Source organism: Octodon degus, unplaced genomic scaffold (assembly GCF_000260255.1).
Source record: "Octodon degus isolate 3935 unplaced genomic scaffold, OctDeg1.0 scaffold00091, whole genome shotgun sequence".
Classification (NCBI taxonomy): Eukaryota; Metazoa; Chordata; class Mammalia; order Rodentia; family Octodontidae; genus Octodon; species Octodon degus.
In genome coordinates, this window is record NW_004524667.1 from 11,958,961 (window position 1) to 11,978,216 (window position 19,256).

The following is a 19,256-nucleotide window of genomic DNA, read 5'->3' on the forward strand; positions in this document are numbered from 1 at the left end:
AGACACAAAATGGACATTCATCTGTATACCCCTTTTTTTCCAAGTTCCGTTATTTGAATATTATAGGTGTGTAAATTCAGCAAAATATTCTAAAAGAGTCCAGTAGCCCATGATAGCATTGGGTCTTCTGTTTAACTGGCAATGTCAGAAATTATTGACCTGAGTCCCCCACAGCTCAACATAACAGCATGACTTTACTTCCTATATTTCATCTTCATACTTTTCTACTGGATGGTTAAGACCAAGGTAAAGCAGGACCTATGCAACAAGAGTTGTAGCTTTTGTTCTGCATTTTTTTGAGTGTTTGTGTTTGTTGAGCTACCATCTATGAACCATATATCAGAAAAGCGTAAATGCAGTATTGATAACCCCAAGGTCTTGAACTAAATAAGAACCATTAGATTTAAGTAGAGGAAGAATGGGAGTATTGTACATCAAAGGGGCAATTCTAAGAAAACCATTGGTAAGGAGACATCAAGTTATAGATTTGAGTCCCTTTTGGTGTATAGGGATAATTGGATATTGGGAAATGCAGAGGAAGACTGAGGGATACCTGAGGCAAACTAGTACAAGAGTAGTAGTGTGGGTGGTATGAGCAGGTACTGGAAGTGTCCCAGAAATGAGAGAGAGAGGAGTTGGTGGCTCATTGAGGTTAGATATGTAGGGAAAGAGCAGGTGAAAGAGAAGTGTTTTGGAGGAAATCTATCCCCATGAGAGGTGTGGAGAAGGTTGGGATCATAAGAAATTAATGGGTAGAGAACAGTGTCTGGAGTTGGCAGGGATTGAGCCTTGTCTGAAGGGTTCATATAGTTCAGCCATCAACACCCACTATAGAGACTATAGTCTAATACAGCGACCTGAAAACTCAGAATAACACTATATGTGGCCTTCATGTGAAGAAGAAAATACTGTCCTACCTGAGATGTCCAGTGAAACTCTGGGCTCTGACAAAGATACATCAGTGAGGGTCCTGGAACCATAGCCCCATTATTCCTCACTAGTGGCAAGACTGATTAGATCAACTATCAATTGATCTGTCTGTAGTGAGTTCTCCTGTTAGAGTAGGGAATTGAATGGTTTACCCTCTCTCTGGTGGATAGGACAGACTCCTTTCCAGTGACACTTAAATTTGTAGATGGGGCCAGGTCCACATGGTGGTTACAGGTTGGAGCAACCTTGTGCCCAGTGTCCTTTTTTGCCACACATGGTCCAAGAAAGTATTGGGTGACACCATTTCATTTAGACTTAGCATCACCTTGACAAGGTCTCACTTTGATGAGCGCCCCAAGTGCCACATCCAAAACCTGGATCTTGTGTACAGTTTATTTTTTAAAACATCGTAAGTCATTTATTTATTTTTTGTACAGGGTCTTGCTTCACATGTTGAACTCATAGTAATCCTTCTGTCTCAGCCTCCCCAGTGCTGGGATTATAAGTGTGTGTCACCATGCCAAGTTTCGGTGGCCAGCACAGTATGTCTGGGGATCCTGGGCCTGTATGACATGTGCTATCGAGGATCAAACAAGGGTCCTTGAGCTTGTCAGGCAGGTGCTTAGACTGCTGAGCTACCACCCTTGCACAAGTGTATAGTTAATTTTTTTCTCTATTTTGAAGACACAGAAAGCCAGAATAAGTAAGTCTCCCTATGGGGTTTGAGGGCCAGGGATATCTGTCCTTTTAAGCTTGAACCAAATGTCAGGAGCATACTGGGAACTAAAACAGGAGTTAATAAGTCTCATACTCCAAGTGAATGAGGATCAACATTGGTACACTTAGTTAAAGCATCTATGAGGCAGGATTTTCATCAGGATGCTGAGAAAATGTGTGGAACTTTAATTAATTTGTGGCTTTACTATTTAGTTGGATGTTTACAATCAAGTTGAGACATGTTAATTAAAATTAATTCCTTACTGTCTATTACAACCAATTGATTTCAAGATATACTTAGGAACCAAGTATAGTGTCAAAATACTGGTTATCCTCTTAATCCATCTATCTTTCTAATTTTTGTTCTCTAAGCCTCAGTTGTTGAGCATCTAGAAAAAAAGTCTAATGACATTATATTGTAGTGGGAACAATACAATTAGTTATCAAAATTTTATCCAAGTATTAAGAGCCTTGAAAAGTGTAGCCAGAAAAACTCTTATTTCTTACCAACCATGGGTGTTCTAGTAGCTACATCCCTGTAAAATGTTAACAGACAACAGTTATATGGTTTTACAGAGAAAATTTGACATCAGCAGTCATAAATAGTAGGGTGGCATAATAGTCATAATGAAATCTTCATTTAGATTAAGCATCTCTAAATTTAATGGCACATATACAACATGTATATCACATAAGTTTTTGTTTCAAAATTATCATTTGACTGATGACCTCATGTTGGCTTGAGGTGAAGTTCTCATTATAAATATCTGGAGAATAAGAGAAAGGCATATTCTCAAATAGGAAAGGAAATATCACTGTCAGCTTCATATTGTAGAATAGGTTACATTTGGAAGGCTTGAATACATTTAATACAACATGGTATTAGTAATAAAAATATTGCCATTTTTTAAAAATTTAGTTTTATACCAAGAGCATCTTTTATGAGGAACCTTATTTAAAATTTTTTTCTGAAAAAACTTTATCTTTTAGCCAATGACCAAATTATTCAGGGTGTCTTATTAATATGGAGATTATTGGGGACTTCTTATTAATAAACAAGGGTTGGCAATCTCTTTATCCACCAGCTGGAGTCCCTTCAATAATTTCTCTGCACTCTAACGAAGTTTGTTTAATTAGCTTAAAGTTTTTGATGACCTGTGAGTCGACTAATTTTTATATCAGCTAGACCAGCTGGTAACTCAGGAGAAAACATGCTTTTAAGTCTATACCCCCAAGCTGAAATAAAGAGGACTAACTGTTCATCAAATGACACGCAAACATATAAACAAATACACAGAACACACAAACAAACATCTTCACAAAATCAGAGGGCACTCAAATATAGTTTTGGTCAAACTAGATTATAAAAACTTTTTAAATTTGTCATTATAAAAAAACTAGTCAGAACTTTTTGTAGGTTAATTAGCAGGGTCTCATAAGAATTTGAAGTACATGAAAACCTCTTATTTATACTTATTATATTTTTTTCTTTAGGTCTAATACTGTGTACTAGGTTTGAGAGAGAGCAGGTAAAATGAGCAGAGTATAACAAGGGAGGGTGAAAATCATAGCACTGACATTCATTGACTTGCAGACTGGCAAGAAAAGCATATTCCTGGGAGGCTGACACTTCCTCAATATGGCTACCTCAAGAAGCTTTTGAACGTGGAGATTAACACCCAAAGCTAAAATAAAAAGAGGAAAAACTCTTCATGGCCATTGGGTATTGTGTCAAACAAACTGTCTTCACATGTCCCACTAACTTACTCGGGGCACATGAGTTGACAGACATGGGGGTTGTCTTTTGCCAGAGCCTTTGGAAAACTGAGTACTCTGGTTAGCAAGTAGGGCCATTTGCTGAGTAACTATTGACAAAACTGCATTAGAAACTATTAAAAGTCTAACAAGATTTTCCCCTGAATTTCCAGTTACAAATTTATTCCTGCAGGATCCTGTAGCTTTTTCAGCTTGTGGTAGATACCTGGGGTTGACTGAATAAACCAGAGGAAGAGACATTTTGCCCCTGACTTAGATACTGGTATGGGGAGGGCAATAAAGCCACTGACTCAGAATTCCTCTCTTGTAGAGCAACAGGGGGTCACATACTGAGGAGGCTGGATGGGGAGATAAGCAGCAGGCTCAGCAGTAAGAGAAGAAAGATAAAGGCCCCTGTTCTGTGGGTTCCAGTCTCCCACCACTGGCTCAATTATCTAGGTGGATCACAGAGGGAGGGGATGCTCATACCTGGAAAGAATGTGTCATTAGCTGTTTCTGGATCACATTTTGTCCTAAAGTAAGAAACTTGCAGGTAAAAAATACAAAGCCTGGGAGTGCAAGTTGGTAGGAGAGGGTGGAGCAAGACTGAGAGAAGGGCAGAGGGGGAGGGAAGGGCTAAGAGGGATCAGAGAAAGGGGAGTTAGAAGTGTCAATCAGTGGCCAAGGGTGATGAGCAGAGGGGTTGAGGGCATCAGAAGATGAAGTAATGGCAGCAGTGGTGATGCAGGGGGTCTAACTCTGAGGAGAGTGAGAAGGATGGGCAGGTTGCAAGAACAAGGGCCAGGTGAAAGTAGGAGGAGGAATGTCCTGAGGAGGGTCAGATAAGGGGGGTAAGTAGTGTGGGATGAGTCAGAAGTATTTGGACCATCCCACATGCCTGAAGGAGGGAGGGACATGTTTTCAGAGTCAATAAGGTATTTCTGGACATTGTAATAACAGAAGTTTTAAGGTGTCAGAAGTTCCCTCTTCAGGTCATTGGCTACCATTGTTGGGTTTATATTGTGTCCAAGCCATCTGAACTTTAAAAAAAAATGCTGTTTGGGGTTGATATATCTTTAGAGTCAGAAAGTGCTGAGATTCAATAGGAGACAGACAAGTAGGGTGTGTTCTGGAGGATGGGAAGGAATATTTCTCATGTTGACTGAATCCAGGAAAAAGTTTTAGGGCAAAAGCTTCATGTCACCCCTGTTAGAAAGCCATCAATTTCCAACTGAGAGTGAATGCGAGAGAAGAAGATCAATGCCTGCTTTTAGTCATCATCACCAAAAGATCCAGGGGGCCCAGCACCTGGGGGGATGTCCAGAGGGACAAAACGGGTCTCCACATAGGTCCACAATTTTCAAGAGTAGAGAAATAAATGTGGTGGGATCCCCTGAGAAGAGATTGAACTCACCTGTGATAATTGAGACTGGTCAGTGTTGGATGCAAGCAATGGCAGGTGGCAGAGGCAGGAGGAGCAGGAAAGTGGCTCATTGATGAGGGAGCTCAAAACTCAGAGGAGCCTGCAGGAGCAACAAAGCTTACCTATTGGAGTCATGGTACCAACATATTAGGTTATTTCTGTTGTGGTAGATAAGCAGAAATAAAAGAAAGAAGGGGACCTTTATTAACTCTGAGGACATGGAGAGAAACTGAGTGAGATAGGGGGCTCCTATGACCTGAGACAAAGGAAGGCTGAGATGTTATGTACTTTCGCTAGGGGTGGATTATGAGGGCCAGATTCAAGGATGCACAAGGAGCTGCCTGGGATCTCCTTTGTGGTGCAGGAAAAGTAAAAGGAAGTTGTATCCAGGACTGGGGTGGGGGTGAAGGAGGAAGTGGTCTCTGGGAAGATAAGCTGCTGTTTTTGGAATTTATCCATGTTGAATGATGGCCATAAAAATTTAGCAATTTTTACCTGGGCTAGAATCTATCGATTTTAAGCTAGTATCCTTTTATACAATTTGATAAAACCTTATTTAAGCATAGTTTAGGAAATTAAATGATCAAATGAAGAATAAATTGCAAGTCTTCAAAACATTTTAGTAATATAAGCTCTTTATTCACACTATTCCATCACTTAACAATGAGGAGGAAGGCATATGATATCTCTTTTATGTAATAAAATGTATTTGTAATACAAAGAAACTTGTCTTATTTTTTTCTTTCAAAACATGCTTTTGTAGTCCATCAAACTCATATAATGATTTCTACAGGAATCAATATTGTGAGCAGAAGGTGGTTGATTTACCAAGTGGGTCCATTCCAAAACTCTCATCACTGTCTCTCAGTGAAGAACTAGCAAGATGTATACTATCTTTTTGTCTTTAAATTGTATTAAAGAGAAACACAATAAAAACAATAGCATAAGATTTCAAAACAAGACTGTAGACAAGAAAAAATGTTCAGTACATTGTGCATTGTTATTTTCAAAGTAATTGCCCATAATATAATATATAGACATGAAAAATGGATCAAGAAGTATAGTCATATACCTATTCTTTTAATGAACTAATAGTAATTTGTACATCTATTTTAACTATCATAGATAGATAGATAGATAGATAGATAGATAGATAGATAGATAGAGTATATATTTTTATTTTCTTTCTCCTTTCCTCAATTTTGCTTTCCCAATCCAGTTTCTTTTTTCTTTCAAGGAATTTCTTCGCATTTCAAAATATGTATGTACATTTTGGGTCCTATTTACTCTTTTGGCTTCTTCCACTAGGGAGACAATGCAATATGAGAGACTGATGTATTTCACTTACAAATGTGTGCTCTAGTTGCGTCCATTTCCCTACAAATGTCTCAAGTTTATCCTTCTTTATGGCTGAGTAGTATCCCAGTGTACAAAAATATCACATCTTTCCTATTTACTCCTCAGTTGATGGTCATTTGTGCTGTTGCCAAGAATTTGCTAGACAAACTGTGCTTCCCAGCTTTTTGAGAATCTCAACACTGATTTCCAAAGTGGTTGCACCAGTTTAATCTCCCAACAGTGGAAAAGAGCTCCTTCTACCCACAACCCCTCTAGCATTTGTTATTGATTGATTTCTTCATGGTAGCCTGCCATTCTTACTGGAGTGCAATGAAATTTCAGTGTTTTAATTTGCATCTCTCAAATGACAAATGATGTTGAAATTTTTTCATGTATTTATTTGACATTTGTATTTCTTCTTCTAAGAAGTTTGAATTTATCTCAGATACCTTTTTTTTTTTTTTTTTTTTTGTACCAGGGATTGAACTCAGGACCTTGCACTTCCCAGGCAAGCATTTATTCTACTGAGCTATCTCCCTGGCCCACAGATACCCATTTTTGGATTGGATCTTTGAATTTTGGAATTTTGGTTTTTTTTTAAACTCTTTTTCTGATCTATTTATAAATGCTTTGTCTACGCGACAGTTAGCTAAAATGCTTTCCCACTCTGAGGGCTGTTTTTTTTTTTCACACTATTGGTGGTTTTTTTTTCTTTTTTGGTACCTAAGTTTTTAAATAGGATAAGATCCTAGTTATTGATTCTATGAAGTGTTTCTTGTGCAGTTTCAGTTTTATTCATTAAGTCTTTGCCTACCCCTATGTCTTTAAGATTCCTACCTACTTTTTCTCCCAGTAGATTTGGTGTTTTTGTTTTAATATTTAGATATCTGATTCATTTTGACTTAAGTTTAGTGCATAGTGATAGATATGGGTCTACTGTTATTCTTCAGCATGTGGAAAGTCAGTTTTAACAATAACATTTATTAATGAGGCTATGTTTCTTGTAGTGAGCATATTTGGCCCTTTTGTCAAAGAGAAGGTGGCTGAATGTGTTTTCAGGTCTATAGTTTTGCTATTATCACGCTGATTTTATTACAGTAACTTCATAGTATAATTTGAAATCTAGGATTGTGATGCCTCCTGATTGTCTTTGTTGCCCAAGATTGTCTTTGCTATTCTAAATGTCAGAAGAGAGCATTTTGTGCATTGAAGTAAAAACTGGAGGGATGACAGTTCTAAATATAAGAGCAATGTGTTTTAGAGCCCTCCTTTTGGGAGGATGTCACACATGTATACAAAATATAATGTCCAATTTTATTGGATAGCTCAGATATAGCATGATAGCCCCTGGTACTCCTATTTCTGAAAAAAATCTACCACATTTTTTTGTATAACATATTTCTTGATTTCTCTGTCATAAGGGAAATTGTTACTCCCATGTCCTCTTGCACAGCTTTGGATCTAATCCTGTTTTTCAAAACTCGAGTTTTCTTTTTTTTCCATAATTTTATTGAGAAAGAAATAGCAATGAGACAGTTTCAAACCAAATTGGTAGGACAGTTTCAATAATTAACACATTGCACACATTCTTCCTAGTGGTTAATTGCTGTACAAGATTCAGACTTGATATCCTATTTACAAACACCATTAGAACAAATCCCTCTATTAATTAAGAGAATGTAACTATATATCTATCCTAACCACTTTGAATACACAGATACAAAATGGACATTCATCTGTATCCCCCTTTTTTGTTAAGTTCCATCATTTAAATATTATAGGTGTGTAAACTCAGCAAAATATTCTAAAAGAGTCCAGTAGTCCACAATAGTATTGGGTCTTCCGCTTGACTGGCAATGTCAGAAATTGTTGACCTGAGTCCCCTACAGCTCAACATATCACCATGGCTTTAGATCTTATACTTCATTTTTATACTTTTCTGCTGGATGGTTAAGACCAAGTTAAAGCAGGACCTATGCAAGTTTTCTATAACTGTACATATTATGAAAATAATTCTCTACAGCTAGTGATTAATTTTGGAAAGGACAAAAGATAAGATTTAGTAATGTACTTTGGAAATGGATGATGACCAACTAGGAATCTGTTGCTAAGGGTGATGTGCTTCTAGGCTATTGTACACAATGAACAAATTGGACACTGGTAAGGAGCACAGCTTAATGAAGTTTAATTGAGTGATATTGTGCTCAGAATGAAAAGGTTTGAGCTGGAAGAAATGGAAATGGCACATGCACTGGATGTCTTGGGTTTACATATGCTGTTCATTACTTAAATAAAAAATGAAAATAATTTTTATGTGAAGATTTTCTTGAAGTTACAGATATGTAGAAACTTCTAAAGATCAATTACTTTCCTCTTTCCTGCTTTGTAAAGGACTGAAATAAATTCCTGTAGATGGCGTAAAAATCTCTTAACATGCTAATGGTTAAAAACAATTTGGAATATATATCAGCAGGTAAACTTTTGTCTTGTGGGTAAACATTCTCTCCACTTTTTCTAAAGTCACAATATTGCATATGTTTAATCAGTAATTAATCCTAATATCTCTTTACTTTTCAAAGATATTTCTGACACTTCAGAGAGCAAGTATCATTTGGATATTTTGTTTTCTGTCAATGGATACAAAACAAGACATGGAACATGCCACTATATCATTTTTTTTTGTTGGTTTCTGTTTGTCTCTTTTCAAAATGTGAGTAATTTCACTAATTCTTATAATAATTTAAATAGAAAATAATCATAGAACACTATTAGATTTACAGAAAAAATATAAAGATAGTACCTTAAAGCTCATATATTATTTAATCAGCTTTTCAGTTATTGAGATATCATAAATCAAAGATGAATTAGTGGACATTAAGAAATATCATTGGCATAATATTATTGACCTATATACAAACTTTGTGTGGATTTTATATTTTTTCCAATTTCATTTTTATTCCAGGATCTTATTCAGGATATTGTCCTGCACATATTACCATATGTCTTTTGAAGACTATCTCTGTTATTGCTTTGTCTTTTTAATCATGATTAAGTGAAATAAGTTTGGGATCAAATATGAAAGAAGTGAAATGCCTCTCATTATATCCTGTCAAGGAACATAGAGCATACAATTATCAATATGGCTCATCTCTGATGATATTAACCTTAATTGCTTTGTTGATATGTCTGCCACATTTCTCTGCTCTCGCAGAGAATATTTTAATATTTTCTCCTTGTTTTGTGCGGTTTGATTTCTTTTTCTTCATGTTTGATACCCTACAGCACAGAACTTTAACTTGAATACCTAATACTTTAAAAATTAATGTTATTCTCATAACAATAAGAAGAACTAAAACAATAATTTATGTTTTTGTATTTATAAGTAATCTGAATTGACAGTGCCACAAGACAAAATAAACAGCTGCTTGTTGAACAAGCTTATGTAAGTTTACCTACTTATTTATTTATTCATTTATTTTAATGTATTTGGTTGTTACAGGGTCTCACTATGCCGCTCAAACTTGTGGTCATCATCCTGCTTTTAGCCTCTCCAGCACTGGGATTACAGGCATGTGCCATTACACCTGGACTCTGGCAGGGCTGTGGGCAGGGCTGGCAAGGCATATGGTGCTGGAGATGGAACTGCAGTCCATGCGCTGGCCTAAGCCTGCCTAAGCAGTCACTTTAGTATGCTGAGCTATCTCGCTAGCCCCTATGTAAGTTCAAATATTTGGACTCATGAAATAATGGCAATCAGAAGAAAAGCATTAAGTCAAATAATAATAAACCAGAGGAATATGTATATAGCAAGAGAAATATGGAAATAACATTAATTAAAATAAGAATATTGCTCCAAGAAGGACTGGCAATTACTGCAAAGGAAAAATAAAGAAATATGATATTTTTGCATATAAATTTTACTGTTTTTTTTTTCAAATTTAAGCCTCTAGTTAATTTCCCAATTCCGCAGACTTTTGAGAGGGAAGACAGACATTTTCTTTGGTCTAACATATATCAAGGCTTCATTTGTCATTTGTCATATTTAGTTTCTCTTTCTTAAAATAATGTAAAAGCTCTACCTTCTGTGTGTGATAGGAAATAGAGACCAAATTGTGTGAGAATCAGCTTTCCATTACAATGAGATATTCAAGTTAAGAAGAGAAAGGATTTATCTTAGCACACGATCTTGAGGAATGTAGGTCACAATCTGATAGAGCCAGTGCTTCTCAGCCTTTGGCCACCAGGGAAGAGTAAAGAGAAAGAAGGCACAATATGAATATATTAATTATCATTAAGATATTCAGTTGGCAAAAATATGACATATTTAACTTATCAACTTAATTAACAAATTATATGAGGATCTGTGTTTCATATGTCCAATAATTTTATATTTCATTCACATGATGGGAAGAATCTTAAATCACAGCTCTTACACATATTTAGTCAGCTTTATTACTATTTAGGTAATTGCACTATTTATTTGAAAGGCTTTTACCTGTAACAAAATTAAAATGCTATCATAAATCTCATTTTTCAAAGATATTCAAATGAAAATCTTCACTAGTTTTTCAAATGTTTAGCAATTCAACTTTACTCTCAGAAATTTTATCTCAATCAACTATTTTTGTAAAACTTGGCTAATATGTTCCATTTCCATTTCAACTTGATGTCAATATCCTTTTTCAATTCATATGAATATTTAAGTCCAAACATTGTATCTTTTTTCCAATCTCCAAATGAGAACATATTATTCACTAAACAATATTTATAAATTCTTCCTAATTGTCTGGAGAAAGGATCTAAAACTTCCAAGACAGAAAGGATATTTTTAGGAAATGTAAGATTGTTAATAAACCAATCATAATTTTATTCACTATAAAGAAATCTATATATAATTAGAAACTTAAAAGAAAGTGAGCTTTTCAAATACATGAAAATCCTTGTCATATTATTTCACATATTGATTTTAATTTTTTATTGAACCAAAAATCTATAATAATGTTAAATATTGAACAAGGTATTATAAAAGAGCCATAGGAATTATACCATTTGCATTACCTTCCATTATTGTAATGATAATGTCATATAATTATAATATTTTCTTCATTAGTGTGCATGCCACTATCATTTGCTATCATCTGTGCTATTTTATAATTGTTATAAATTTATTCTACTAATTATTGTGGCATTATGGTATTGTCACACTTTAATTTTTTCAAACTTAAAATCTCATAAAAGGTATCTGTCTGTCTGTCTATCTATCTATCTATCTATCTATCTATCTATCTATCTATCTATCTGTTTATCTATCTATATATTATTGACAGGGTCTTCCTATATAATTCAGTTTGGCCTTTAACTGACAATGTAACCTGCACTGACTTTCAAACTCACAGCAATCCTCTTGATTCCATCTCCCAATTGCTAAGATTATAGGGCTATGTCACTATTCCCAGTGGAAGAATAATATGTTTTTGCTAGCTTTAAATGGTATTGGGACCCGCCAAATAGCTCAGTGGATTAAAGTGCCTGCAAGCATGCTCAGGGGCCTGGGTTTGATCCCTGGGCGTGCCGTGTTGCCCCCCACCCAGGGCACCCTAAGAGCAATTGAAATTGGGCATGGTGGTGCACGCCTGTAATCCTTGCTCTTGGGAGGCTGTAAACAGGCAGATCACTATGAGTCCGATCTAGTAGTGAGACCCTGAACACCCTGTAGACCCATCCCTAACACACACACACACACACACACACACACACACATGCACACACAAAGACATTTTGAAGGATGCTTATTTAACCTTGACAGGTTGCTTTGCTTCTTGAGAAAAAGTGTTGTCTGAATAGGCACACTGTAAACAGCTCATTTGTGGTCTAAGCTTTAAAAACCTACTCTCAAACGTTCAATTGGATGTTTTTGTTAATGACATAGTTTTGAGATTTTGCCTTTAAAAATGTTTGTGAGTCCATATTTGCAGTACATAATGTTCCCGTTCCTTGTGGGAAGTTGTTACGTGTGCATCTCAATTCTTTTTCCCTTTCCCTCCTCAACATCATATTTTGATATCTGACATTTGAAAAATAATGGTTAAAGACATATTTTCCTTTTCTTTTCTTCTTTCTTTTTGAGACAGGGTCTCATACCGTAGTTCAGACTGGCCTTGACTCACTATGTAGCATAGGCTGGTCTCGAATTTGTGGCAATCCTCCAGTCTAGCCTCCAAACAGCTGGGATTACAGCTGTGTACCATCATGCCCAGCTAACAATGTGTCTCATACCCACATCCATGTAAAACTTGCAGTTACCTTTTCTTATTTCTTTGACTATCATTTTTTTTTTTTGGTTCATGTTTATTTTTTTTTGAAACAAAGCCTCAAATAAGGTTCCTAAGCCAGCTTCAAAGATGAATGTGCAGATGTAGTAAGCCTAACTAACAATACTATTTTCACTCCTAAAAGGAAGGACATGTTCAGTTTAGAAAAGAACGTGAAATGCTCTCTTTGAATAAGGATACATGTTATTGCCTGCCATCCCAGAGTACTGGCCACATCTGTCCCAGATTTTCTTACCACCACTCACTGAAACCATCAAATGAAATCCTCCCAATCTGAAACACTAACAAAGTTCAAAAGTGGTTCTCTAGAGAAAGTGAGCCATCTCGTTAGTTTAGAGTAAGGCTGGCGAAGATGAAGCGGTTATGAGAAATAACATGCCACTGTTCTCACACATTTATTTTTGTCCACTTGTCACCGGGTTGTCACTTTGATGGCCTTTTTGGCAGGGTTGTCCTCCTACTGTATCGCATGGCCTTTCCCTGGCACTCTCCCAGACCCTTACCTGTCCTGCAGCACACAGAACATTACTCATCTGTTGAGGAATTATTTTTTACAGTAAATCCTTAGGGATACAGCAATTTGCTCAAAGGGAGCCTGTCAGGGCATTTGCCTGAGTGACTACACCAGTAGTGAAGAGATCATTTGTCATTTCTGCTGTTTCCAGACTTTTTAGACTATTAAGAAACTACCCACACTTCTTACCCTTAATTTTCTATAATGAAATCCAAATCAATGATTTATGAGTTCACCTTAGATACAATCCACTCATAAATGAATGGCCTTCAGTAACAAACCAAGACTCAAACAGAAAAAAATATTTTCATTGTTTCTTCTAAAGTACCTGATTTCCTTTCCTTTGATTGCAGCAGGCCGAGTTCCTTTTACTCCTAATCTGCCCTGCTGAGCAAGAGGGAACGTTAAATAAACAAAACCTCAGGGAAGAGTGAGCCTTGGCAATATCCTCTTTTGCACTTTCTTTTGAAGGGTTACAAAAGCACAGTTTTATTGCAGTAGGTCCCCTCCCCCATACAATGCTTCCTTGGTTTCTCAAGTTTCAGTCTGTATTATCTGCAAGAGCAGGCTGGGGCAATGCAAGGGTTCCCAAGCTAGAAAATTTTCACTACTTACAGAGTAACAAAAAGAGCTTTCAATGATCCTACTTTAACGTTTTCTCTAAGATCTCAGTTGTGGATTTGTTTATTTACCTATATTCTATATTTCAAGTTGTTTAAACAGTTTATAGTAACATCTTCAAATGAGTAAACCTAACTGTAAATCACATGCCTCCTATTTTTTAATATAGTACATTTTTTGCAAAATGTATGAATTTGCCAGAAGAGGGAGCAATCTCTCTAGTCTCATTTAAATACTTGATACTGTACTTCTCTTTAATTTGTACAAACATAAAGTCTTTGAAAACTAGCTACAGTTTTGTGAGAATGTGCTTTTTAACACTTTGAAGTTTTAGTTTGTATTTATTTAAATAAAATGTAAAGGAAATTAAAATTTTTAAGTTATATTAAGTAAGGTCAATAAATATTTATGGAGCAAATTACTTTTTTATTACTTCTCCTTCCTGAAGAAACTGAATGAGTTGTTGATATCATCGATATGAAGCCATGGACTAAGATGAGTGGCCATTAGGAAGTATAAAGACTTCAAGGCACTTAACGCCAATTTTCCCACTTCACCAAGGCCATTGGGTCATTTACCCATTAAAAGACTAAGTAATCTTGTACAACTTTCGAACTTTTTACTTCTTGTTTTTACAGTGTCTTAGGAAATATACTGGGTAAATTGGCTAATGGTCAATAAAAATGTAGTCATTTGAAGATTAAAGGAAAGAAACAACATAAGTTTTCTTATAGTTTTGATGTTTTAATTTACATTATTTTGATGATCTTATAAATAAATGTGAAAATAATTATTCTAAAACTTAAGCAGCAAAGAAAATATTTATTACACCCTGCTTTGTCTCAAACTTAGATTACTGTCACAATTGATGGAATGCTGGAAAGGATTGTTACATTTCTCTCTGTATACCATGAACTGTTTGACTAAATTAAATATTAGAACTATGGAATAAATGTGAAATACAGAACCATGTTATACAGGTACAGTATATGATGCACCTGTTATATTTATACAGAGAACCAATTTTTACCAGGGCTGTATCAAGAGAAGAGGAATTTTGTTGACTGCAGAATGTGTCTACTATTGACCCGAGACCGGGGAGTCAGAAAGAACTACGGTGGTCTTTGTGGCAGTTCACACATTCATCCTCCAGCAAGAATCATAACGCTGAATGCTGTTATTTCAGTATCTCTTTTGAAAAAATAGGCACTCTTCAGTTCATTTTGTCTTGGGAGAGAGCCTTAGGAAGAGTGTGTGCAGTCCAAGGGTGTTACTGGAATTAGAGCTGTACGAGCCCAGGTTAGTATGAGGATGGTTGTGGTGTGGTTTTAAGGGTTTTTTTTTTCCTTCAAGTTGCCATTGCTGTGAAGCTGTCCCCATTTGAACTTCCAGCTCCTTCTTCCTTGTGGCCTACATGGAAAGGCAAGAGAAAGCTGGGTTTCACATTGACCTCTACTTACTTCTTTGCCAAATGTAATGCCTGGCTGTGTTATGTTGCTCCATGACAGTAAACTAGAATGCAGTGGTCCTTTAAGCTCTGGTTTCCACATAGCACATGGAAAGATCTGGTAACAGTGACTCAGGAGGTAACTGTATTGTTGTCTTCTCAGTTCTCCTTCAGTGGAGTTTTTAACCCTGTTTCAGAAGTGACCATTAGATCATTGCAGCCTTAGCATTGAGGTATTTTACAAACACATAATATAATGTCAAGGAGTAAGGACATTCTCTCCAAAGATAACAGAAGGCATTTTTTCAGACTTTAGGACTTTCAGTATCAATAGCATGACACTTGGATTTTAATTTCTTTAACAGTGGAAGAGTATGAGCTTTGGCAAGAATATGGTTGCTCTCTTCTACAGTTTGCAGGGGAGAAGAGACTTGAAATTCTCTTGTTTTCAAGAAAACTTATTAACTAAGGTTATTAGAAAGCCAATAGGAACTAAAAGGATCAGGAGGGATTCTCTTCCTCTTGTTGATCTTTTTTACTACCCTGATTGGCTTCTTCTTTTATATATAACTGGGAAGGTTAAAGAAGGAAAGAATAGAGCTTTTATCATAGGTGGACACAGGCAAATCACCCTGGAAGCCAAAGAACATCAAGGTTCAGGGCACATGCCCACCTGGGTCTTTTTCAGGCTACCAGAACAGATACTGACAGTATTTCCACACATTTTATGTTTTTGTGTAATTGTCCAAATGTTGCACCTTGATGACAATTGTAAAGAACTCTGACTGCATCCTGTTTTTCTTTCCACCACACTGTCCAGTGCGAATGAAGCACGTCAGAGAATTCTGGTTAAGAGGAGGTGAATCGGGCCATTCTTCATAGAATTGGAGGATAGGGAGATGTTTATGGAGTTTCTATTCTTTCTAAGTATTGTTATTGCTATCTGTCTGCATTAGCAATGTTTCTTCAGTCAAGTAGGTTAGAAGGAAATAAAAATGTTTCTAGTGTCTTTTTGTGCAACATAACAAAACTGTTGTCATATAAAGAGACTATGAAGACTATACACCCAAATAATAAAATATAAGATAAGATAAAGCTTCATGTGAAGTAAATAAATATATTATTATGTTATTTTTCTAAATCAGCCTGGTATCCTTTACTTCTCTAAAATGTGTGTTATTCAGCTTTCTGCCACTATAATAAAATGCCTCACACAGGCTACTTAGGAAGAAAAGGGTTTACTTAGTTTACAGTTGTGGAAGTTTAAGGACATGGTGCCTGGATAATCTCAGCTGTAGAGAGGGTGTCATGGCAGCTGGCAGAAGGTGGGCAGCCATAGTGGCAGCAAATAATACAGCAGTCACTCCTTCCTTCTGAAGACAGGAAGGAGGAAAGGAGAGATAGAGAGAGGGAGGGAGAGAGAGAAAGAGAAGCAGAGAGACACAGAGAGAGAGAGAGACAGAGAGATAGACAGTCAGACAGATAGACAGCCATAGAGACAGACAGAGACAGAGAGATGAAGACAGGGACAGAGACAAAATCAGAGACAGAAGGTCACATGAAAACTACCTTCAGAGAGCACAACCCCAGTGACTTAGGATGTCACAGCATGCCCTATCTCTTCAGGATATCATCACATCTAAATAGCACTATCCTTAGCATCAAGTATTCAGAGAGACACAGTCCGACCATGTACATTGAATCCAGCACAGAGCTAATGTATTTGTAAGGGAATTTATTGTAAGAAAGACCTAATTCTGATTGATTTCTAGGTGTTTGTGTGGATAAAGTCAATAGTAAATATTTTGTAGAAGACATTTTGAAAAAATTAAAAAAGGAAATTTAGAAGTACTAATCTGCTATCAGAATAAGTTTTTTGTTTTTTGGTTTTTTTCAGTACCTGGCATTGAACTTGGGACCCTGATCTTGTCAGGTAAATGCTTCTTCTACTGAGCTATGTCCTCAGGCCAGAATAATTATTTTTTCTAAAGAAATTAATCTGTATCCTCATATTGATAGAGTACATTATATTTCATTTGACTTCCAAAACATCTTTCCACTGGACTTATGACTCCCTCCTCTTTTAGAGATGAATAAGACTCAGCCTCTGTGAGCTTATGCAACTTTTCTGTGTTTCATGATTCTCATACATAGCAAAGCTTAGACTAGACATGCCAAGGTTCTAGTCACTTAATATCTATTCTCTTGTGTTTTGTTGCATAATAAGTTGGAAAATGATCATTTCCTGATTTGCTGTGATCATTTATAGTGAAACTAAGAATGGGAGCTCTGGGAGGAGATTGCTATAGGGCAAGGGTAAGGAGGGTGAAATACATCACACAATTACAAGATTATCTTCCCGGTTCAAATCTTTCTACCTCTCTGTCATTGTTTCTTTATCAATTCAAAAAGAAAAGATGCAGCAAAAACTGCTTTGCGTCTGTCTTCCCCGATTATACTCCTCTATCATCCTATCTCCCTTCTTAAAGGTGACTTCTATCCCAATTTTGTATGTCATTTCTATGCATGTTTTATACTTCACTTATCCATATATAAATTTATACCTGTAATGGATATGTTTATCAGAGTTCTTGTCTATAACACTAATGGCAGTGTGGGAATATATCTTTCTCTACATCATGTTCAAAATAGTTTTGTTTTTGTGGGTTTTTTTTTAAATCCTAGGAATTTTCTTCTTGCTCTTAAAAAGATACTCTTTCTACTTTTATTACTCAAATCTTATGCCTTCCCAATTGTCCTTAATGAAATCAGTATTTTATATTTGTAGTTGATATATATATATATATATATATATATATATATATTTATAACTTTTATTAATACAAGTTCCACCAAGCTTTGCTGATCACAGCATTCTAACTGTGGTAATAAGCATTGCTCTTCTGAATAGGTGATCTTTTCATGTCATTACTAGAAAACCTCATTTAAATTCCAAATTTTTGTCCATGACTGAACTTATTTTCTAGTTTTTCCAAACTTCTAAGTTCTAAAATCTGAACTTGTATTGAGAATCATTTCCTTTCTTCCAGGGTTGTCCAGTTCCATCCTAGAAAAAGATGCTGTTTGCATAGATGTGTTTTGTTGTTTTGGGCCTCAGAAGATAAAAAAGGATGATGCTTGAAGAGAATTGAAATCATCATCCACATTATAAAATGTTTATGCCTATAAATTAGGATCAATAAGAAAAAATTGAAATGTATCTGAAAACTAGCTGAATGCGATAGTAGAATGGGCTCCATTAGCTCCAACTTTGAAATCAAGGGGTTCACCCAGAGCAAAAGCTATATTCTCTGGTAAACGCTCTGTCCCAAGCCTCTGGATGATTAGCACCTGTGGCACTTGGGCATCCGTCTTGGGACAGGCCAGGAGGCCTCACTCTGTGAAGACCAGGTGCCCCTGAGCACCACCTGCCACAGCCTCGGGACTAAAGTCACATTTCATCCAAAACAGGAAAACGGTGTTGCCTGAAGACCAATCAAGTGAAAGATTCTGTGGTTAAAGTTCTAAATGTGCAATATTTAACACTTATTAAATCAACTTCCAGACTTCTTTAATTTAAAATATGAAAAGGTTGGATTTTGTTTGTAAACTTATTAATGCTTCTATTTAGAAAAGGAATACTTTAACTATGAAAACATAAGAAAGGGCTTTTTTTTCTGTGTGCTCCAAGTCATTCATTGTTTGAATTAATTAATATTGATTAAATCATGATCTTATCAGGCTTGAGTCTCGAATCAAAAATTATTATTGTTTTGGCAACCTAGAAATAGCACTGAACTAAGAAGAAAACAGTGTTTTGAAGTTGGCAAAATAGGAAGAAATATTTTCTCAGAACACAGACTTTTTGAAAGGCATTATGCTATTTCGATTTACCAAGTTTAATTAAATTAATATAGCAATGAAATTGACATTTTGCACATTTTGTCTTTTGATATATTTTCTCCATTGGTTGAATCTCAAAATTACATTGATCATTGGCCTTCATGAGTCTTATTGTCATGAAAGTTACAATTTTTACACTGGAGAAAAACCAAATCAATCTACATTATGATATTTTCCTGGCTGCATACCCTTACAATTAACATGATTGCAATTTCTTCTTCATCTTCCTTCTTCTTCTTCTTCTTCTTCTTCTTCTTCTTCTTCTTCTTCTTCTTC